This window comes from Piliocolobus tephrosceles, chromosome 4 (assembly GCF_002776525.5).
Source record: "Piliocolobus tephrosceles isolate RC106 chromosome 4, ASM277652v3, whole genome shotgun sequence".
Classification (NCBI taxonomy): domain Eukaryota; kingdom Metazoa; phylum Chordata; class Mammalia; order Primates; family Cercopithecidae; genus Piliocolobus; species Piliocolobus tephrosceles.
In genome coordinates this window covers 137,830,462-137,855,792 of record NC_045437.1, presented here as the reverse complement: position 1 = coordinate 137,855,792, position 25,331 = coordinate 137,830,462, and positions in this window count along the sequence as shown.

The following is a 25,331-nucleotide window of genomic DNA, read 5'->3' as shown; positions in this document are numbered from 1 at the left end:
CAAGAAATCTTGTCAGAGAGACACAGGTGAAAACACCCCAGAATAGGAAACACAGAGGTAGGCTCTGGTTTCAGTTTAGATGCTAACTATTCATGCCATGTTCCATGCAATTTGCTATCATCACAAAGAAATCTACAGATTCGTTTAAGAATACTATAGCAATATTGATTTTAAAAACATTTTAAGTGATCTACTTTATTTAATTCACTACTTAGCAAAATGTGTACTGTCTTGAGTGCTGTTCCTTCATTCCTATGTGCATCTGAGTCTTCCTATCATTTGGCTACTGTGGCCTGATTATGATCATGTTATTTCAATGTTTACCCATACACACACATACTCACATACATGTAGCTAATTGCCTGGTTTGATTTTACAGTAATTGGTGTAAAAATTTGAACACAGAGATGGATGATACCAGGTTCTAGGGTGGGGTCCTGCCCTGGCCTTCTACTCTGTGAAAGAGCCATTGCAAATTCAGATGCCCTATCATTCCCAAATAGATACTTTTTCCTTGGCAGCATACAGATCCAACCAAAACATATGCTGATCACTCTGGGCAGATAATCCCATTGCCTTTAAAATGTCAGCATTAGATTGTGTCATGTACTGTTTTTAACTTCTATAATGTCTGTATTAGTCTGTTCTCATGCTGCTAATAAAGATATAGCCAAGACTGGGTAATTTTTAAAGGAAAGAGGTTTAATTGATTCACAATTTAGCATGGCTAGGGAGGCCTCAGGAAACTTACAGGCATGGTAGAGGGGGAAGCAAACATGTCTTTCTTCACATGGTGGCAGCAAGGAGAAATGTAGACAAAAGTTGGGGGAAAGCCCCTTATAAAACCATCAGATCTCATGAGAACTCAGTCTCTATCACGAAAACAGCATGGAAGTAACTGCTCCCATGATTCAATTACCTCCCACCAGGTCCCTCTCAGGACACATGGGGATTATGGGAACTACAGTTCAAGATGAGGTTTGGGTGGGGACACAGCCAAACCATATCAGTGTTGCATTCAAAATCACAGCAAAACCAAGCATCAGTTTCTGGGAGTGGTGGTACCAAGTGGCTGATAGAATTTCTTGCAACTATGAGATTTTAGGATTCTTTAAAATCACCTAGTCATGTAAACACAGGCTCACTGACTACTGTGGTCACTGTGTACCCCTTGACAAGCCACATGAATTATCTAAATAATCTGATCCTTCATCTCTAGAAAAATATGTAAGTGACAGAAAGATAATTTTTTCAAACCTGAGCAAAACACCTATGTATGGGAATCTGTGGGAAGAAATAACACACATTGATGTAGTGTATCTCTGAACACAATATAGTAGTTTGAGTGTTTGGGTCCGACCAGAACCACTTGTTCTACTTCTGTGTCTCCTCTGGGCAAACCATTTAATCTCTTTGAAAATTTGAAAATTCATAATTCATTCTTGTTTTCAATTTTGTCCAATGGGAATAACAGACCTAGTTCATAGGATCACTATAAAATTAAATAAGATGAAGCATATACTCACATAGTATAGTGCCTAACATCTGGCAAGTACTCAACTAAGGACAGCAGTTATTATATTATTTATTTGTTTCCAATCATTTATATATCTCATTTTTATTTTTACTCAGGTTTAATAACCCATTTACATTAAGGCTTTTCATCTCATATGAACTAACAAAATAAGCTCTGATTCACTTTCTTTCCATGAAACACAGCCTCTTCGCATCCTCCCACATGAAAGCAGCAAACTGGAAAACAATTTCAAATACTATGCATTCCATGTGTAGAAAACCAGAGTGAGGAAAAAATACTCTATCAGATCATATTTAAATTGAACATTCTGAGCTACTGGATTTGGGTGTTTGACTCAGTCTGTAATTGACATTCCTGAAGCATATCCAAGCAAATCCAAAGTACAACAGTTTTTGCATTTCCTCCTTATTGCAGTCAGTCATCCACTCAACAACTATTTGATTCTGTAGTAGAAGTGAATGATTTTGACAGTAGAAGGGGGCTTAAAAATGCCCTATTACAATATGTCCTTTAAAAAAATCTGGTCCAGGAAGGTTAAATGCCCTGTTTTTATTTCCATAGTGGGTAGAAAATAAACAAAACATCCTGCAAGGCAGGGCAGTAAATAGAATGATGAGTAGGAGCTTCCACTTAGTTTTGAGGATCTTAAGGTTAGTAGGGACATGAGATGTGTGTACAGATATTAATAATAGTAATTATTAATAGGAAGGGAGTTGAAAAAAAGCTGTCAAGTTCTACAGAAATTTGTATAGGATAAAGTATTACTTCCAGCAAAGATAAATGGTTGAAGTAGAATCCCATGTCTGTGCTATCTCATTAACCATTCCCCTTTCTTCTGTTAGCAAACCCCCACTTTTCCTTTTAGTAGTCACTCTCCAGCACTGACAGATCATATAGTACAGGTAGAATTAACCCCACTCCCAAAACCATGATTAACAATGACCTTGCCTACCAGACTGGAGCACCACATTCTCCAGTCATGACAACTGTCTTGGAGATGGGCACATGACCCAGTGGCAACCATAAGACCCCTACCAAGAACTTTTGTTGGATATATCGACAAGTAGTTTTGCTAGTTTTAATAGGATTGGTAAGTTAGCAAAACATATTGCTTGAAACTGCTAGCACCCATTTTTGCTATTTCAAAAGAAGATCTATAAAGAAATAATTTCCCCCTTTGGTAAAGAAGGCTGCATGATAGACATGTTATTAATGTTTTTGTAAAGTCCTTCCTTTTGAGAAGGAGCAACATACTTCTATTTCCTTCTTGACATAAATTTGTGTTCTGTGAGATGATTCTTTCTACTGATATTTTCTGTTGCTTAAATTTCACTCTTGGTTCCTGGGAAATTCTAGGGGTGTCATTTTACATTCATGCTCATACATTCACTTTCAGTGATTACTTACACTGTCTAATCTCTTCTTCTTTAAATCATCTTCAACTCAAAATTTTTCAGACCCATCACCATTAGCTTAGAACAACATGGGAAAAATTCTTTTACCTATCACAAGCATGGTTACATCTGGGAGTCAGTTTTTAATAATAATAGTATCTTATATTCTTGTAAATTCCTTTTACTTTCTCGTGATACCTTAGCAACAGTTCCTTACTTTGAATATCCAAATATCCTGCCAGATAATTAGGGAAGTTTTTAATCCTGCTTTAACCGATTTGGTGACTATAGCCAAAAGCTGCTCAACTAGTTGCTTAAGGGAAGAGTCAGGCTAGTTACAGAGCTGGTATTTAAATTTCAGACGCCTGGCCCAGAAGTTTTTCTATCATTCCAACATAATTTTTCAAAGTTATAGTGTTAAAAGGACTTCTCTATCTAGTTGAAGGATACATTTGCTTAGAGACATTTATATATTTTGGAATGAAATGTGGTGATAGATTTTATGACAACAAATCTTTTGCCCTATAACTTTGCCAGCAATTCTTGAGGATAAATATTGACATACTGAAGAATTCACATTAAATACAAAAATACAGTTTCTATAGAGACTAGGGTCCACTGGTTCAATCATGACCTAAGAAGGAAGGTCCCATCATTCTTCCTGCAATAGGAAAATCTTGCTTCAAGAGCTGCCTCAGAGCACTCCTTTTAAAACAGAACTTGAGCAGCCATGAGAATCACTTAAAATGCTTATTAAAAATACAGATTCCCCAGGCCTACCATCACAAATGACTCAGTGGTTATGAGTGGAGGCCTATAATCTGTTTGTGGTACACAATTTACACACTGAGAACATAATGGCCCTCTAACCATGTTTCCCAAGAAGGCTCAGAAGTTATGTCATTGTAGTGAGATTCCTAGAGGAATATCGTGAAGAGGTCTTACAACCCAGATGTCTGCTGAAAGCTAAACAATAAAAAACAGATTAGAGCAAAAGGATGTAAAGTCATCTTGACTTCTTATCAACAAACCAGGTATGACACTAAAGTTAAGAAACCTAAAAAAGTAGTATGTCAACCAGAAGAGGTCAGCTATAAAAACAGAGGAAAATGATGCCCTCACAACAAAGAGTAGCCACAGCAAACATCCAGGTTGGCTTATTCTTAGGAGCTCCAAGAATGCACCCAGTGCTGACATATGCCTAATATGGATTAGACCACCTGGCTTTTCTCTAGGGCCTTGTTTTTCAATCTTTTCTTCCTCATTATCCCCTCCTAAGGAACCCTTTAGACTTTTTCCCCCAATTTTTTCCCTATGAAATGTTAATATCATAGATATGTTGTATATCTATTTATATATGGTATGTACAGCTGTACGTTACACATAAACAGTAGGATCCCCTTCTCACCACCAAGAATTAATTTTTGCCTCCTTGGTGTCAATATTGCCCCAACTGAGAATACATGACCCAGGGACACTTCCGACTTGCTGTCTTGCAGTGAAAGCTCAACATTACATGACAGACTTTTTAACATTCTAGCATATTTTCATTTATGTGCACTGTTATTTTAGCAGATACTCTTAGAGTGATGCTCTGAAAACAGACATGGCATTAGATTCATGTTATTTTGTGTAGAATAAACTGCTTTCTATACTTACAATGTGAACTTGCATGTATTGGCTTGGAATTTAGCCACATCTGATTTAAACACGGCCTTTGTCTCTCTTGCCAAAAGTTAGTGGCAAAATGAGAATAACCTGTTATATCTTATTGCTAGTCTTTACAGTTACTAGAACTACACAAAAGCTTCTCTGGACATCCTGACTCTAGTTTGATATCATTCCTATTCATTAAGCCTCTCCTTGACCATTTATTCTAGAAAAACTGTCTATCAATTTCTTCCTTGTCGCCAAATAGAGCATAGGTTTTCCTTTCTCTACACCTTTGTTTCTGCTCCTCTTTTTGCGTGAAATGTCATCCTTTTTTGCATCTACCCATGCAAATTCAAGGTATATTTCTTTCATAAAGTATTCTCAGCCCATAGTGACCTCCTTCTCTCCTCCACAGCACTTGCCATGTCTAGTATTATTTGGTATGTATTCGTTACTGGTGGAAGAGATCCAAGTTACCCCAAGTTACCAGTGGCATATCTGCAGCAACTTTAGTCCCTGCCTCCCCAGAAAAAAGAATTTGAGGGGCATAAAACAGAAAAAGAGACCGAGGCAAGTTTCAGAGCATGAGTGGAAGTTTATTTAAAACAGCTTTAGAACATGAAAGAAAAGAAGGTTCACTTGGAAGAGATCCAAGAGGGCTCCTGAAGGTCAAAGACAGAAAAAGGGGCTTGACCCTAGGGCTTTCTAGGCTCACCTCTTTTCCATGATTCTTCCTTTAGGATGGGCTTCCCACATGCTCAGTACCCTCCTTACCCTTAAGAATTGAGCGGGGGCAGTGTGTTTAGGAAGTTGTACGCATGCCCGTCTGAGGCTTTCTTCCTTTTTCCTAGTGGAGTGTACTCGGAAAGTCGTACTTCATCATCTTGTCTCTTAATGCACATGCCCAGGAAGTTTTTCTCCCTGGCATCCATATTCAATTCATGTTCTAATGTTAATATCTATGGATCATCAGGAAATGTCTTCTCCCTGGCTTTAGAGATGTAGTGTGATAATTATTGAACCATCACCTTATATTCCCAGTGGGTTGGGCCCTCTCCTGCCTCACTCATGCCATCTAACTACCTGTAACATATTTATGGATTCCTCAAGGGCCTAGAATAGGGTCCACACACATATATGCTCAACACCGAAATGAGGATGGAAGTCCTTTTCTACAGTACTCATGACAGCTGTTAATAATCAGTCATTCCCACTGAACAATGAAGAAGCTCAAGAGAGACACTTTTAGTGATGTCAAGTTAATATACAAATAAAAGCGAATTGCCTCCAGAATTTTATTATCTTTATAGACCCAGAGCCCTCAACATAATCTATGTACGCAAAATATGTTCAGGAACAACTGTTTCTTTGATAAATGAATAGGCGAGTAAATCTATCCAATACGGATGCTACAGCCTCCATTCCAGAGCCTACCAGAAACCTAAATGGAAAGGACAGAGATAAAATGAAGACAATAAGAGGGAGGTAAATATTCGTCACATCTAGGTGATGTTTGCCTGAGCTCTTAACTTCTCTGGATGTCAACTAAAAATAAATGTAAATGATATATTCTAGAACTAAAACCCAAAGTTACCCTATATCTAAACTACTAAAGTAATTGTCTTCAATGTCATGAAAACATTTGTCAAGAGAAGAAAAGAATCAGGTAGGCCGCAGTAGCTGCTTTTATATATCTGAAGAGATCATTCAGTTTTCAGCTCAATGTAAAGAAATTTCTTACAGTAAAATCCAGTCAAGGTCAGATTAAACTTCTTTTGGAGATGAGTCACATGACAGTAGCAGCATTAAAGAATACATCGGACAGCTTGGAAGGAAATCATTAGAAGGCATTTAAACAGCAGAAGAGGGCAGGGGAGACTTGACCACCCTAAATTCTTCCCCAGCCACTTGAGACTGTAATCCAGATGGCTCATTCCAGGGCTAACTGGTAATTTACTGTGAGTATCATATTCAGAGCATACAAGCCTTTCTCTGAAAGGGCCTGATTCCTTTATCTCACGAGAACACAAGCTATATTCTCAAACCTTGCAACTTCCTATGCTCAGTGACAAACAAAGGAATCATCACAATGAAGAAAAAATGAAAAAACAAGTAGCTGTTTAAAATTACTATTATTGTTGCTGCTGTAAAGAAAAGCATTTGTTGATTTTTGCTCTTGTCCTACTCATAAAATTACCAAGATGCTTTTCCCAGGTGTGGAGTAGCTCTTTTGATTACAAGCTGTTTGAATATTACATTTCTTCCCAGACAGCAACTTTATGCTGTAGGCAAATTGAGTTGTTTTCATATAAATACAGCCAATCCTTCAGCAATGTTTTAATTACCAACTAAATGGGTACTTCACTTCCCCCCCCCCCCACCCGCCCCACAACCTACCATACATTACAATCCTCTGAATGACCTCCCTAATTCAGGTAGACCCATGGGAAAACCATTAAACCCAAAGTTGAAGTGTTTTCTAGAATTCCTCCATTATAATACTTATTCATCATATACACCATGCAATAATATCTTCTCCAAGTAACCCAAAGCCCTTTCTGGGTAGAGAAAGCTCCATAAAAATAACTGATGTCTGCTGAGCACATAATGTGTGTTACTTACATAGTGCTCACAAAACTGATGAAATAAGTATTATCATTCCCATTAATTAAATGAGGAGTTACTGAGGCTTTGAAATTAGGTAAATGGCCCAAGGAGATACAGTTAATATGTAGTGCAGCTGGAATTCAACCCTATGCCCATTTTGTTTTAGAGCCCGAGTTCTTTACCACAATGTTATGCTTTAAGTCATTGATTCTCAAAATGTAGCCTCTGAATCATCAGCAGCAACATAACCTGGGAACTTGTCAGAAATGCAAATTCCCAGCCCCACTATATTTACTGAAGCAAACTCTGTCTTCCAGTGATTCTGATGTATTCTGAGAACAACTGGCCTAAGCAAATAATATATCTCTACTCTGGGTCAAGAGTCATGCTGGGTACAATATAAGCTACAGAAGAATGGGAAAGTTTGGTTTCTTCACAGAAGAGTTTATGATTTAACAAAGGAAAAAAAAAAAAAGACTAAAATAAAAAGAATGAGTAGTATAGAGAAGCACACATGCAATTTAATAAATATTTGTTCATTAATTGAAATAGATTCGAAATTGTAGGCTGAATTATTTTGTGGATTTAAATTTTCTGCAACTTCATTTTCTCCCTCCTACGTATCTATTCAAGCTTGGGAAATATTTTATGAAGCTTAACAAAAATATTGAATTTTCAAATAACCTTTTGTATGTGTTTCTTAGTCTACTATGCATTTCTAATGTTTGTGTGATGTTAGTATCTTTTAAGTACCTTGCATTTTAATTTTCAGAAGACTTTCCAGTAGAGAAGGACACTTCTTCAAATGGACTAATCCCAAGGAGCTGAGTTCTGAATCTGCCATGTACACCCCACACAGGTTCTGCTGAACAGTGGAAGGAAGCCAGAATGGGAAGTTTGTCAAAGGGTCACACTAAGGTTCATTCTGCAACCCATCTACACTCCTGAGTGTTTCCCAAATGCTCTGGCATCACTGTCAACATTGTTAACTCATCCTCTCAGAAATAAGGCCTTCATTTTCTTTTAAAAACAGGATTAAAACCTGGCAGACCATCAGTATATAAATTTGTTTAATTTGGTAAGTGATTCTCAACAAGGATAGCTTTATCCCAAGGGGGAACTTTTTGTTATTACAACTGTTTGATGCTACTAGCTTTTACTGAGTGAGATCAGAGATGTTAAAAATCTTGCAATTCATCAGACCTATACTAAGAAAAATTGTCTTATATCCCCCAAACTTTCTGAATACCTTGCCAGGCCCTCAGGAGGTAGAAAATATAGTTTATGATAATCTGAGCCTAGAACCTAGGTAAATTTTACGCGTAAACAAATGGTGTTTTTGCATGGTTTTCTGCTAAATTTTCTAGGAATGTAACTATAAAGTAAATCAAGGGAAGATCATACTTTTTTCATAACTTTATCAAGACTTATTCACTATTTCGATACGTCATTCAGTCATCATTCAGTCGTCGGTATTGACATTCTTACTGTTTGTTTTGCTATATGATACATCAATATCAGTAGGCACTTGTAGCTGTGACAGTCATTATGAATTTAAATGTGTATGTTAAGCCTCCATTTTGAAACAACAATTATAACAAAAAGTATTGATTATATTCAGATATATATTGTCTTATTGTCATATTTCTCTCAAATCTAAACATGTTCATTATAAGTAGATGTGACTGGGCAGGGTGGCTCATGCCTGTAATCTCAGCACTTTGGGAGGCTGAGGCGGGAGGATTGCTTGAGCCCAGGAGTTTGAGATCAGTCTGGTCAATAAAGTGAGATCCCATCTCTCTCAAAAAAAAAAAAAAGATAAAGAAAAAGTAAATGTGTTGTAGAATATTATATCAAGGTATCAAATAATATAATTGTATTATAAATCAATATTTTTGTGTTATTTTTTATATTTTGATTTTATAAAAAGTATTTTATTAATTGCCAGAGATGGTGAATTCCTCTTCAAAGGGTTTAATTGAGTAATGTCCTTGTCCTTGGTTCAGAGGCCTCACCTCCTTGTACTTTCTTGTTTCTAACCTGCAAGCAGCCCTCCCACTCTTGTTGTGCACCCTGACTTTCCCAGACATGTCCGAACATGCCTTGTGCTACAGCAGAGGGACCACTCCTCCCCACTGCCTCTCTTGTAGATGGAACGTTTACCCTAATTGGAAATGTTTAAGTTAGCCAATCAGGGTCTGCCTACATTGTGCAGTCCAAACCTAGCTAATAGGGGAAGGACTCAGGGATAGGGACTGCATGAGGAATAAAAACACCCTCTGTCCTTTGTTTGGTGTGCTCTCGCAGCGGCCAAAAGTGCAAGTGGCATCCTTCTGCAGAATTAAATTTGCCTTGCTGAGAAATCCTTTGTTTGAGTGCTTGTTTTCCTTGCCACTTTGAGCTCGTTTCTAACATTGATGAAAATGTTGATTTTATTAAAGTATGCATCAAAGTTGGTTATATTACTTATAAGCTTCATATCAGGATATGAAAAAATCATGAAATATTTGTTATTAAAAAGGAGCTCTGGGTCTAGTAAGGTTGAAATATGAATAAACAAATGATGTTTTGATGTATACATTTTTCTGTATTACTCTTCCTAGACTATAAATGCCACAGGGCCAGACATCTGTTACATTCACCATTGTAACCCCAATGCCTAGGATAGAGCATCTCACCTAGTGGGATCACTCACTCACTCTACAAACATTTGCTGAGCATGGCTGAGTCAGGCACAAAGGGAACACACTCATGGATAAGACAGCAACCAACAAATGGCAGGTAGTATACATATAGACTGGCGTAAATCCTAGCAGGAAAATACAGGTGGTAGAAGAACCACCTAGGATGGGTATAAATTGATAGCATAGTAAAAGCAGGTCTCTCTGACAAGGTGGCTTTTGTAAAAAGGCTGAGCTGTGAAAGTAAGCCAGCCATGAGAGAACCCTGCAAGACTATTCTGGGCAAAGGGAACTGTGATACAAATGCCTAAGGCAAGGTAGGGATGAGCTTGACTTCAGGACAGAAAGCCACATGTGTGGCTAGAAGGTAGTGATAGAGATGATGGGAGATGAAAGTGATACAAGGTGAACTGAAAGAAGCAGTCAGGGACCAAATCTCACTCGGCCTCATGGGTCTTGGTAACACATTGGAATTTTATTCTGAGAGCAATATGAGGCTACTGGAGTCTTTTAGGGAGAAAAGGAATATGATCAAGTTTCCATTTTAAAAAGATTACTCTGGCTGCAGTGAGAAGATTAGACTATCAATGTTCGCTATAGTTATTTGTTGAATACGTAAATGCCCAAATAAATACACTTTTTGCATGAATGAATGAATAAATCTGTGAATTCAATTACACAAAAAATGCCAAGGGCTGCAGCCCTACGCCAGGCTCACATGCCACCTCACTACTCCTTTACCTGGCTGTATAACCTCCCATCTGTCCCTTTCTGAATCTCAGATCCCTCACGGTAGGTCAATAAGGTCTTGAAGATCCCCTCTAGCTTTGGAAATAATTCAATAACTCCTGCCAACCCCAACCCACTGCCAAGGCTCTCAGGCTGCAAACAGCTGAAAAGGAATGATGAATGCCTCTGCTCTGTTTATAATCCTCGCTTTGGCATTTCATCTGCAGCTGGAGCCCTCTCTATAAGACCACTCAGCAGCTATAAGCTGACTAATTTCCATGTTGATTGCAAAGCTAGAAATGTACACACTTGTAATTCTTATTCTTGGCCCAAATGCTTCTTGTCGGCAGTATCTCTGACGATGAGGCTCTGACACCACTCACTAGTTATTGTCTGACGTGCTTGCTATTGATATGAGTGGGTTTAGGAGGATGCACAATTTGATAATCAGACCCCATCTGCAAAGCAATCACGAGCCACATTATGGAGAAAATGTAAGTAAATGCTGGAGATGTGACTGTCTTATTTTCAACTTCCCTTACCCTAGCAAAGACTGAGTAAACAGATGTTGATGTATGAAACAATTTTGTGTTTTTTTTAAATATAAAGAGCATCTCCTAGTGCTTTAGCATTTAATATAAGTACAGCAAATGACAAGCTATAAAACAAAATGCTTTTATGTGTTTGATCTCATTTTGCAAATGCATTGTATTAGAGTTGTAAAGTAATATGTGTTGGGTGAAGATATTCTGACCATGGAGAAACATATGACATTGAAAGAAAATATCCCTGAAGTACATTTTGGTATCATCCCCAGGATGATGTAGTGCCTGAGGGCAGAATTTCTGGTCAGACTATGTGGATTTAAGTCCTGTTTTCATCTTTTAGGTCATTTTCTGTTATGACCTCTGACTTATTATGTCACCTCTGTCCCTCAGTTTTTTCATCTGTAAAGTGGAAATAAAAATAGTACCCTCATAACAAAGTTGTGATGTCAATCAAGTTAATGAATATAAAGCCTTTAGAACAGTGCCTGACACATATTAAGAACTCAATATATATTTGCTATTCTCCTTCTTATCAATTTTATTACTTCTCCTCTTCAAAGCCAACCATCCCTCATGGCGTCCTACAGCTTTCAATCTAACAATTCATCTGCCCACATACCTTTTACTTCTATTTTTTTTTATTAAAAATGAAACCATAGGTATGCCAGAGTTTCAATTCTTTCCACTCAAAATGTATCATGGGGATTTTATTAGTATGTAGATCTGCATCATTAACAGTTGCATAGTATTTAATCTTATAAATGGGCTAGTGTTCAACCATTTTTCAGTTAATGAACACAGCCTGACTCTAACTTTTTACCGCTACAAATAGTGTTAAGGTAAACTTTCCTATCAATGTATCTTTGCCCATTTGTGAGAATTTCTGTACAGGACAGATTCTGAGAAGTACCTCATCTCATTTGTATCATCACAAAAACTCTAGGGGAAAACAGAGTGAGTGAGTGCTGCCTTCCACAAAGGGGGCAAATTCTAAAAGTTGAAGAAATTTCCTTAACTCCTCACAAATGCACTCTTCATAGTACATGATGGAAATGAGACAAATACTCGTCTTCCATTTCCAAACACTGTGTTCTTTTTACTAGCTGATGAGTTGATTAAAGATTGGCTCAGTGTGTCTGATGACTTTTGCAGCCTGCAAAGTTGCCATATTAAAAATTTTAATAGATTTATTAGCTCCAGCTGCAGGTGAACCTGTCAGGCCTGACTATAAACTGATTGCACATAACTAGGCACGTCTACTTTTTATCCGTGTCCACAGATAATTCCCCATCCTTAAACATGGGTTAAAGGTAATATTTGCTGATAACTCAACATGGTAAAGATACCATACAGGGCATTAAAAAGGGAACAAAGTTGAATCAGATCCTGTGGAGAGACTGCCCTCCATCAGCTCACAGTCTAGTAGATAGATATGAAATGTGTGTAAATAGTAAAAATACAAATTAGATTGATCACTCTAGCAAAGTGATGAATAGCACCTCTTGAGGGCTCAAGAAAGAAAAGACTGGTTATTAAAAAGCAGCCTACCCCTTCAAGCCTTATCTGCCTGAGTGTCCTGCCACCACATCCCTAAAGTAAATTAGGTATGGCATCAATCTTGTAACCTCATTGTTTGAGTCCTTGCCATCCACAGAATGACCATTTACTCATGAATGGACAGTACTCTTGCACTCAACCAAAAATGCTTAATTTTTGTCATTAATTTGTGAATATAGATTATAAAATTATATATATATATATACACACACACACACACAAAACTGTTGAGATTAAATGTGTAGCTGAAATGGTCTATCCAAAAGTTTGCAGTGTTAAAATCAACTTTATATCATATTTTGGCAATATTCATTTGGGTGAATTACATTAAAAATTCTATTTAGTGCATTATTATTAAAATATTTTTGAAAAATCAACAGCAATTCTTATAATGGTCTCCCTGGTCATTATCAAGCTATTCAAATATATTTTCAGAGCATTTGTTGGAGTCATTCTTTAGTGGCTTTTATACCATGGTTTAACTCTACTATATTGGTAGAAATGAAATTCTATTTCTTTTTGATGTTTGTGGTTACTTAAAATCCATCATCAGGCAAAGGGAAAATTGGGGTGGTCCTTAGCACTCTGATCCCTAGAATGAATTGTATCTTTTTACTGTAGGCATAAAAATAAATTCCAAAAATGCCAGCTATCTTAGCTATAATTAACCAGTGTTTGCTATTAAGAGGCTGAACTTGTTGGATGTTACTTATAGCGGTTTCAGGTGTAAACTTGGTTATCAATGCTCTTTGAAATTCTGATTTGTTTAAAAGACTGATGCTGTTAATATCCATTCGAGTGTTTCATATGGAAGTATTCTGGCTCAGAGGCTGCCAATACACAATTCCACTTCCTACTTGAGCAGTGATTATACTATAGATAAAAAGGTGGTGAAGGAGAGACAGGTATGCACATAAATTCATAATCACCAGTATCTTTGTTAATAACAACGAATTCTAGAACATCAAAATAAAATATCTCCTGACACATTACAAATATCTATGAGTTTAGGGAAAAAAAAGAAAGAAAAGAACAATTTGATTGGTTCAGTGGAAATGAATCAGGAACATATGCCTTGGATTTCTCAGTATGGGAATATGGCTGGCAAAATTCATTTAAACTATGCGGTACCCATAGTGCTTGAAAATGAGCTTGACAGACTGAAAATATATCTGTGCTATCCTATGAGCAATGCAAATAACTCTTGAATTAAGCCCAAATTTTTTTCTAACAGGCCATGAAACCTAACAGTATAATAACAGCTTGCATTTCCATAGCTCTGTTTTTCTGCCTCAACAATCCTGAAATACCAAGAGCAATGCATCCATTTTTCCTCTTTTCACTTACAGCAGAATGTTTCAGTGGGACAGAACACACACACACACACACACACACACACACACACACTTGCTCGCTCTCTCTATGTGTGTGTATATATGTATACACATACACACTGATGTTTTCTGGAGTTCAAAAGAAGAAAAACAGCCACCATCAATTAAAAGCTTACTGTAAAAAAAAAATGCAGTTGCAGGGCACTGTAAAAGCATTCATGCATGTAATACTCTCAACAAGCACAGAAAATAGGTTGCCTTGTCTATCTCTATTTTAAAGATGTGAAAATTGAAGTTTATAAGTAAATTGGCAAGTTAGAAATTGACAGAACTCCAGTCTGACTTACTACTTAGCTAGTAATTGTAATCACTGTGGTCTACCTAGTGTTACCAGACAAAACATGACAGTTAAGTCTGAATTTCAGATAAATGGTTAATAATATTTTAGAATGCATATGATCTCTGCGATACTTAGTGTCATGTTTATATTAAAAATAGTAATTTAATACTTTTTAGTATAAAAATGTGCCATATATTATTTAGGATATATTAATACATAAAAGTATTTGTTATTGACCTGTAATTCAAATTAACTGGGTGTTCCATGTTTTAATTTGCTAAATCTGGAAATCCAACTTCTATTGCTTCTTTAAATTAGATAAATGAAGCAAGAGATGGAGTTTGTGGATTAGAGAAGTGTATATCTCTACAAAGGAAAACAACATCTGAAATAAGGCTAGAAGTAGCAGAAACTTTTCACCAACCAGCTATTGGGCTCAGAAAGGATAGGCATGCCACTACAGTTTGCAAACAATCAATCAAACAAAACACAACCACAGTTTTAAAAAAAACATTACTCGACTCCTGGTTTCCTAAAAGCCCCTTCCTACTTTCAACAGTATTGTGGGACAATTAATTATTCTTAGAAGGAACATAGTAGATAGCTATTTTTAGATAGATATTTTTTCTTTGGAGGACTTATTAGAGAGAGCATGAGGTCACTGTCCACCTGAGTAGGGGAGGAGAAAGGCAAACACTGAAGAGGCAAACAAACCCAATATGTGCATTGTGGGGACCACAGAGGAGCATGCTTTCTAGAGAGGGGTCCAAAGACTAGGAGTCAATAGTCTCTGTGAGTCTCTTACCCTCTATCTTGTTTAGTGTTATAGTCTCAGTTCCCAGCACAGTGCTTGGCGGTGTTGGTACTTGATAAATATTTGTGGAGTAAATGAATAAATGGATTTTCTCATCTGTAAACATCAAAGAATACAACCAAGTCAGGCAGAACTGCGATGTTTCAAACCAGGCCTATTATTTCTGCAGATTTGTCTCTGGGGTTCCCGTAATAGAATGGCTCCTGAAGGCAGGCAGGGAAATCCTGGCAAACTCTCCTATTTCGGCCAGAGCACCTCCCAGTCAGCTCTTTAATGCATTGAGGTGCAAATGAGATTTCACTTAGAAATAGTTCCATCGTAAAAATTAAATAGTTATAATAATGTTTAAAAATTAGGAAAAAAATCTCATCTTTTTTTTTTTTCTCTACCCGTGGTCTATTCTCCAAAGCAAAATGATCTGACATGCTTGCTCAAAGCCCACAGGTGAGGACTGAGAAGACACAATATACAAGACAGCACAGTGAAGATGAACCCTCAAAAGGACTTCTCATCCCTGGTCTCCAGTTTTCCCAAATGATTTGTCTCAGTAACCTCAAGTCTTGCCTGAAGAGATAATTACCAGGCAAATTAACAATACAAAAAATGAGGGAAAAAATCATGCACAATCTCTCCAGCAGTTTGTCATATTGAAAACACAGCATAATTGATTCTATTAATGCACCAAGGGAATACAAAACCGTAATCAGTTTTTCTGTAGTGTTTGTATCTATAGTGATGGAAGTCTAATTGCATAATTTATCATTATGAAATAACTGTACAGATTACAGGTATGCAGAGTAAACAGCTGGATGGTGTTACTAGCTTTTGTATAAATCATTGTAGGCACTTCTGATTCAGTACACAAATCAGTCTGGAAAAACCTCATTTTTGACCATGTTCAACTATATTATAATTGTCATGTTAAATGTTTCAATACCTATGTATGTCACTAGCTCGAGCTCTTGTCATCTCAGAGGGCATGTTACAGGAGGGCAACCTTGAAAATGCCCTCAAGCCATGCTCCGGTCTGCACAATAGCCTTCAATGGCTTCCTGTTAGCACAGAAGAAATTCAAACTGCTCAAGGTTCTTATCTCCAACCCCTTCTCTTTAGGCCCTGCCATGCACCCATTATATCAGAGCTATATCAGATGACTTGCCACTCCTTGGAAACTCAATCTTCTTTATCTTCTCTGGTCTTTTGTTCATTTTTCTAAATCCTACGGTTTTATATATGGATTAAAATGTCTTTAAATAAAAACTATTCGGACATCAGGCATGCTTCTAGGCACATGTCTGTTATTAAAGTAAAGCAGCACGCTACGGAGAAAACAGAATAGATAACAACTATCCCTATTTCTCCTGTTAAGCACAAATAAAAATGCTGAACATTATAAGACAAACTAAGACGACTCTGAAAACTGGACAGAAGGTGGCAGACTGGAGAGGGAACTGTGCCCTGAATGATGACATGGCTGAGTTTCCTGGGTTTTCTTTTTTGCATCATACAACCCAGACTAAGTGCTGGTAAAGCCAGCTAACTGGAAATACCAATAGGCACGAACAAGCCAAGCAACATCAAAAGACTTTCTCCAGTCAAAGCAGAGCGTTCAGGCAAAAACAGAAAATGTTTAGCCAATAATGGCACCCCTGCAGCCACTCTGACTCCTCACTTCCACTCTCACCATGTTGTAACAAGGAGTGCCAGCCTCCCCCAACCCCGCCAGGGTGCTGTCTGGCCAAGTGAGGAACTGAAACTTTTATCCCTGCTGGGCGGTAACAAGCTCCAATCCCTATCAGTATCAGAGTAAATCGTATGGGGGAACCTGGACTTCCACCCAAACCCAGTAAGGAGGCACACCTTCTCTCCCTCCATACCTTCTCTCCCTCCAGGACGTGTATCAGGAATGTCACAGGGGATGCCATTACAGAGACCGTAAACATATAAAGGAGAATAAGGGGATACTATGAACAACTCTACGGTTACACATTTGACAGCTTAGATGAAATGGATCAATTCCTTGAAGCTATCACAACACATTCAATGTAAAACATAGAATTTGAATAGCCCAATAACTATTAAGGAAACTAAATTCATAATTTAGAAACGCCCCATACAGGAATCTCCAACCCCAGATGGTTTTGCTGAAGAATTTAACCAAATGATTAAAAAGAAATAACACCAATTCCACCCAATCACTTCTAGAGCAAAGAAGAGGAGGAGGAGGAAACACTTTCCAATTCTTTTATAAAGCTAGGATCCCTCTGATTGCTGATACTAAATCATAGAAAGTACAAAAAAGAAAACTACAGACTGATACCCATTGTGACACGTACACAAAAACCCTTAACAAAATATTAGCAAAAGAATTTAGCAACGGGACAGGCTGGTGGCTCACGCCTGTAATCCCAGTACTTTGCGAGGCCGAGTTGGGTGGATCACTTGAGCTTAGGAGTTCGAGACCAGCCTGGGCAACGTGATGAAACCCCGTCTCTACCAAAAATACAAAAAATTAGCTGGGCATGGTGGCATGTACCTATGGTTACAGCTACTTAAGAGGTGAAGTTAAGAGAATTGCTTGAGGCTGGGAGGCAGAGGTTGCAGTGATCCATGATCACACCGCTGCACCTCAACCTGGGTGAGAGAGTGAGACCCCCCCAAAAATAAATAATTTAGCAATCTATGGAAATAATTATAAATCATGACCAAGTGGAATTTATTTCTTGGATACAAGTCTGGTTCAATATGCAAAAATATGCCAATATAATCCAACATAGTCCTGGGTTAGAGATGAAAATAGATGACATAGGCCGGGCACAGTGGCTCACGCCTATAATCTCAGCACTTTAAGAGGTCGAGGCAGGTGGGTCACTTGAGGTCAGGAGTTCGAGACCAGCGTGGACAATATGGTGAAACCCCATCTCTACTGAAAATACAAAAAAAAAAAAATTAGCCAGGCATGGTGGCACATGCCTGTAATCTCAGCTACTTGGGAGGCTGAGGTGGGAGGATTGTTTGAACCCAGGAGGCAAAGATTGCAGTGAGCTGAGATCGCAGCACTGCACTCCAGCCTGGATGACAGTGAGACTCCGTCTCAAAGTAAAAAAAGATAACATAGCAATTTATGCAGGACCCATTGACAGTTACAGAAACTCTCAGAAATGTAGGAATAGAAGGAAATTTCCTCAACTTGATAAAGAGCATCTACACACACCCCCACATCCCCACACACATACCACAGCTAACATTAAACTTAGTGGTAAAACACTGAATACTTTTCCTCTAAGATTGGGGTACAAGACAAAGTTATCTGCTCTTAACACTCAATTTAGCACAGTGCTGGAATTTCTGGCCAGTGTGATAGACAAGTAAAGAAAATAAAGGGCATACAGTTCAGACAGGAAAAAATAAAATCACATTTGGAGACCACAGGACTACTACAAAGAATATTCCAAGAATCCACACATACACACAAAAAAGAAAACACCTAGAATACAAAAGTTGGTTCAGCAAGGCCATAATATACAGGATAAACATATAAAAATTAACTGAATACCTATATCTCAGCAATGGGCATACGATGTCAAAATTAAAAATAAAATGATGTATAATAGCTCAAAAGAAAAAAATAAAATACTTAGATGTAAACCTAACAAAACACGTATAGGACTTGTATGCTGAAAACAAAAATCACTAATGAAAGAAATCAAAATATACCTAAATAAACAGAGAAACATACTGAGTTAATGGATTAGAAGACTCAATATAGAAAAGATGTCAACTGTAGGTAAATTGAAATAGAGGTTTGATGTAATTCCTATCAAAACCCCAGTAAGGGTTTTTATAGATATATGCAACGTTAAACAAAAACATATATGAAAATGCAAAGGAACTCAAATGGATAGTAGCATTTTGAGAAGAAAAAGTAGAAATGATCAGTTTATTTGATCTAAAGATTTAATATATAACTTCAGAAGTCAAGGCTGTATAGCATTGGTGGAGATACAGATATATACACCAATATGAATGGATAAGTCAGAATAAGATGCACACAAATATGCCCAATTTTTGACAAAAGTACAGATGCAATTTGGTAGAGGTAAAAGAGCCTTTTTAACAAATGGTGAAGGAAAAATTGGACATCCATAGCCCAGGAAAAAAAGAAAAACACTATCATAATCTAAACCTCACACCTTATAATAATGAACTCAAAATTGATAACAGACTTAAACATAAAAATAAAGCTATAAAACTTTTAGAAGGAAAAACAAAATCTTCAGGATCTAGTGCTAGGCAAAGAGCTTTTAGATTTGACACCAAAAGCATCATTCATAAAAGGAAAAATCGAGGAACTGAACTTCATTAATATTAACATCTTTTGCTTTGTGAATGACTGTTAAGAGATGAAAAGACAAGCTACAGAGTGGGAGAAAACATTTACAAAACCATATCTGGCAAATGACTAGTATCTATAACATGTAAAGAACTCAAACTGTAACACTAAAATATCAAATAATTAAATTAGAAAATGTACAAAAATCAGGAAGAGATATTTCACAGAAGAGAATAAAAACAGATGACAAACATGTGAGAAAACTGCTCAATATCAGTAGCCAAGAGAGAAAGGCAAAACAAAATCACAGTGAGATGTCACTACAGACCTAGTAGGATGACTAAAATAAAAAATAAACTACCAAATGCTTGTGAGAATCTGGGAAAACTTCACCACTTTGTCACCTTACTAATGAAACATAAAAGTGTACAGCCATCTAGAAAACAGTGTGCCAGTTTCTTAAAAGACAAAACATATAACTACCATATAATCCAGCAATGCAGTCCTGGACATTATCCCAGAGAAGTTAAAATGCATGTTCACATAAAAATGTGTACAAAAATGTTTACAGTAGCTTTATCATAATTATCTAAAACTGGAAACAAACCAGATGACTTTCAAGAGGTAAATGGTTATCCAAACTGTGGCATATCCATCCTGTGGAATGTTACCAAGCTAAAATAAATCAATCAAAAGTGACTTCTTGATCTATTGATTCATGTGACAACATAGATGAATTTTTAGAGATTTTTTTCTTCAGATCAAAAATGTCCTAAAAGGTTGCATAATATAAGGTTCAATTTGCATTACATTCTTATGACAAAATTATTGAAATGGAGCACAGATTATTAGTATTCAGGGGTTAAGGAAAAGGTAGGAGATGGGAAGCAATTGGGAAACAGGTTATAAAAGGGCAAAATAATCCTTTAGATGATGGTAATGTGCTGTATCTTGACTGTATCAATGTCAACGTCCAGACTGTGATCAAGTATTATAGTTTCACAAGATTACCCAGTTACCACTGGGGTAAATAGTAGGTAATCAATGATTATTTCAAAACAAAAATTTAAAAATCCATTACCATGGAGCTGGCAGGGTTGTGTTTCTAGAGGGAAGTAAATGAATTCCACACGAAACAATGGACTGTTGATATGTTTGAAGGAAACTACAGCACAGTTCCTATGCTATCGATTATGAGATGCTGTTAAATGGCCCCTTTGGCTGGCAACAACACTTATATGCAATTTTTTGTTTCTGTATTCTTCCTCTTATCCTCTTTAGTGTCTCTCTCTTTGCTATCACCTACCTTCCCCACTTCTCTAAGGCCCTCAATACTCCTTATAAAAAGATAATTAACAGAATTGATCTAAGCAACTCCCTAAAGTGAGGACAACTCCCTAAAGTGAGGACAACTGCCTAAAGTGAGATAAATGTTGACACCATTTCATATAGAAGGAAATATCACCAGAAATAGAGAGAAGACCTGGGCTCTAATTCCAACTTGATACTTCCTTGGAGAGTAATTTTGAGTGAATGATTGGACATCAGTTCCCCTCTCCAGAACATGATTAGACTCCCTGTGTGTTCTGCCTCATAGTGTGTTGATTATGAGAATAAATGAAATAATGGAAGTCAAGGGGTTTTATAAAGGACAGGGTGCTGCGCATAAGCTGACACTGTTATTTCAACTTGAGGGCATCTCTTTTTATAGGAAGGCAAAAGTGCAAGTCAACCTTCACTGACTGAATTTTCAGGAATGCATCACAATTGACAGAGGGGATTATTATTATTATTTTTTTTGTATAACCACCACCCAATTTGCCTACTTTTAAGACTATTCTTTGATAAATTCCTAGCACAATAGTACAATTATCATCATAGGCACAGGCATGATCAGAAATGGCAGTTTGAAAGAACATTGCACCATTATCCTCAGGAGATCTCACAGTGTCCTCAAATATGTTAATTTGAACTGAACAATACTTACAAGGACTAGCTGATGACTGTGACAATCAACAATATAACCAATATCTTGGTGGGAGGTTAAAACTATGAAGAGGGAACTCTGCTTGGCATGCAAAAGTCTAAAGCAACTAATATTCCTAGGAGGTCACTCCTTATCCAGATACTAAGCAGAGTAGACTCTGCCTCCTATTCAAGATCCTAGATATCTGTTTCCTGTCTGTCATCTGGGCAAACCTACATAACCTAAACCAGGTATGGTGAATTCAAGGCACGTGTACTGGTGTACTCTACTCCCACATCCAGGGAAGGCATTGCTCATTGAAGGTAACTCTTTGAGGTCAATAATAGCTGCCGCTCAAGAAGAAATTAATTGGCCAGCACTTGTTAATATGCTCTTTGCCAAAAAGTCTTTTAATAAACACCTCCGTTTGTATAGTGTGATGTAGTGCCTCTTACGTATAAGGCAATAGGGAGGGCAGCAGTTGATTTTAAGGGGCTTAGAGTCAACCAGAAGAGAAAATTTGGGCACAGATAACTTTTCCTTAGGGTGGACATGGTGACAGTGCCAGAACAAAGACAAAAGTATCAAAGCAAGTCTAGAAAGTGAGACATTTACTATTAGCATCTAGGAAGACTCCATGGTAATGCAGCAAAAGTGTTGCTTGGTGTCTAGGTTGGGGAGGACTTCGATTTCCAGACATGAGAGAAAGAGCATTCTATTCAGAAAGCAAATGCAAGAAATGTAGGGAAGCCAAAGGTATGTATAGGGAACACTGGATACTTACGTTTGATGCATAGGATGTATTGAGGGAAATGGAGGAATGACCAAAAAGGAAATTTAACAGGAAAATTGGGGCTAAATCTTAAAAAGACTCTGGATCAAATGAGTTGAAAATACCTGTGCTTCCCAAAACACCCAGATAGGGCAGACTTTTTCATAAACACATCAATTTTAAAACCAGAAGAGATGTCAAAGAAATTTTCTGCTTTTTATACAATACAGTATTACTTCATTTCACAGATGAGAAAACTGAGAAGCCAAGACGCTAAGTACTTGGGTCAAATCTGGAACCAGGGTAGAATGTAGGGGTCCTGCCACTTAGTAAGCAGCGTGTTCTCTCCTGGTTTTTAGTTGTCTGTCCCATAAGGCACAGGGGTAAATGATAAAGATTGCTTGAATTACACCTCCCCCAGTCCCTTCATTGGTGCTGACTTTTCCTCATCAGAAGTAACCTCCTTGTTGAGGCTTTCTCTGACCCTACTCTCTGAAGTAGCCCCCTCCTAACTTTCCATCTCATCAGTCTGATTTTCCTCACAGCATACGTCACTCTTTGAAATTACTTTCTTCATTTATCTATTTTCGTAAATTTGACTTCTTTTTTTCAGTAGGCAAGCTTTATTCTTTTTGCTTTCCCTAGAACTCTATCTTCCGTTATTTCAAACCTAGGAATAATTTCAAACCTAGGAAAAAGCAAGAGAATAAGATGAGCCAGAAGGATGAGATGGAGAGAGAGAGATGAAATTTAAAAGGAAGTCAATGCAGTTTACAAGAAAGTCAATACTGTTCATTCAACAAACTCTGAGCACCCACCTTTTGTGCAGATCTGTGCCAGGCAGTAACGAGAGGGATACCAGAATGAGAATTAGGCATGCTACGGTCCCCATCCTCAAAGAGGCTGTAGTCCAGAAGGAAAGCCAAAATTCATCCACTATGAAGTGGATGAATATCCAGATTAAATATCCAGATATTTTTTTAATATCCTGATTAAAAAATATATATATTGTAACTAGGTTTAGTTTAAACAACGAGAAATCCGAGTAACTATGAGAGCATGGAAGACTCAATCTTATCAGAGAAGGCTTCACTGAAGAAGTGATGTTTAAGCTGAAGACCTCGAGGAAGATATGAGTAAATGTGGTGAAGAGAGGAAGAATATCCTGGGTGGAGAGAAGAGCAATTCATCAGCCAAGTGCCACATGCCTAGGTCTGCTACTGATAATGGTGGTCTCCAAGCGATGGTGGTCTCCAGGCAGCCGCAATGTCTGTCTTTCTGAAACACTGTCATCCTAGCGGGGCTCCTGGCCACATGAGGAATAGGTGGTGTGACAGGATCAGTGGTACCAATTAATTATCATTCTTTGTGCTCGAATCATTATTAGTCTCAGAATAAACACTGGATAGCTAATGAAATTTTATCGGTCTGCAGCAGCATTTTAATTTGCATGCTTTATGACACTAATATTTGTACAGTAGCCAGTAGTTAGTTTTCAAAGCCAACCTTTCTCACCATTTATCTAATGAAGTGAGAGAAGAAATTAGGTAGTTTTCCTCCGTTCTCCTCCCTGAGGATTTCTCCTTCCTCTGGGCATTTCTGTATTTCCCTTCACATTTCCATGACTTCACTTGCTTATTAATTTAACATTTGCTGAGTCCACTATGGGCAAGGTACACGGTGGAAGCTATGGGGAATCCTAGCTCTCAGGAAATAGATGTCCTCAGAGACTGATCAGTCTTTTTTCTTTTACATTGAAGACAAGAATCATCCTCTATTTGCAGTTCACTGAACGCACTGTTTTTTCAGGCCTTCCTGTGTTAGTCTTGTTACTCTCTTTGCCTAGAATTTTCTTCTTCCTTTATAGGCCTTACACTCTTTAAAATTTAGCTAAATTCAACTGCTTTTTTGAGGCCACAAATCTCTCTGGATTATTTTGATTGCAATTGACAGGAAACCTAATTTTAAATAGCTAATATTTTAAAAGGGAATGTGTTGTGTTATGTAGCCAAACAGTCTTGAGGGATACCTGGCTTCAAGTGTGGCTTATTTCAGGCAAATCAATGTCACCAGCAACCAGATCTTTTTAATTTTTTTTTGCATATTTTATTCTGTACAAACTCCAGCCCGTGTAAACTTCTGGTTTCACATCTCATGGGGGAAAACAAGAGTGCTTTCCCAGCAATCTCAAGGAAAAGTTTCAGTTCTCATTGGCCTGCACTGCATCTCATGATCATCCTTGGACCTCCCATTGTTCTCACATGAGTGCAGGGCTCTGATCAGGCAGGCTTAAATCATGTGGTAGTCTTGTTGACTCATGGCTGCTCTTAAATACTTTTTTCATTCCTACCATGAAGCCCTCCCTTTCTTTAGCGCTAGAATTACTCATAAAACTGTTATTTTCTACATGTTTGGGAATTCCTTGTAGCAAATGAGGTGGAGAAAGAGACAGGGGCATGGTGGCAGAGATGACAAAGGCTGTAACTGACCTACCGTAAAGATGTTAATAATAAATATTCATTTGTTGGTGGCTTTCTATACTCAAAGTATCACAGGGGGGGCACATCAAAGTGGAGGTTAAAAAGGAAGATACGGTCTACATCCAAGAAGCTGGATGGCAGTATTGTCAAATATTAGTATGAAAATAGTATCATTAATATACATTTATTGTATACTAAATATCATTCTGTGGGCTTTACTAACATTTTTCATTTAAACTATGCAATAACACACATTTACAGATGGGTAAAAAGAGATTTGAAGTAATTGGCTTGGTCATACAACAAATTCCTATGTCAAAATTTAAATCCACTATAAGAGATGAGTAGTGCACAAAACCCAGAGGTTATTGCCTTCATAGGGCGATACAGCTACAGTAGGAAGACATTATTTAAATAATCTATAAAAAGATCAAATTACACAGTGAAAGATTCACAGTGAAGAGGCACAGGGTGCTATAAGAATATATAGCAGAGGACCTCTGGAGCATTAAGTAAAGTTCTTTCGGAAAAACTATATTTGAACTAAGACTTCGGAGATATGACTAGGGTTAAGAAGATGAAAAGA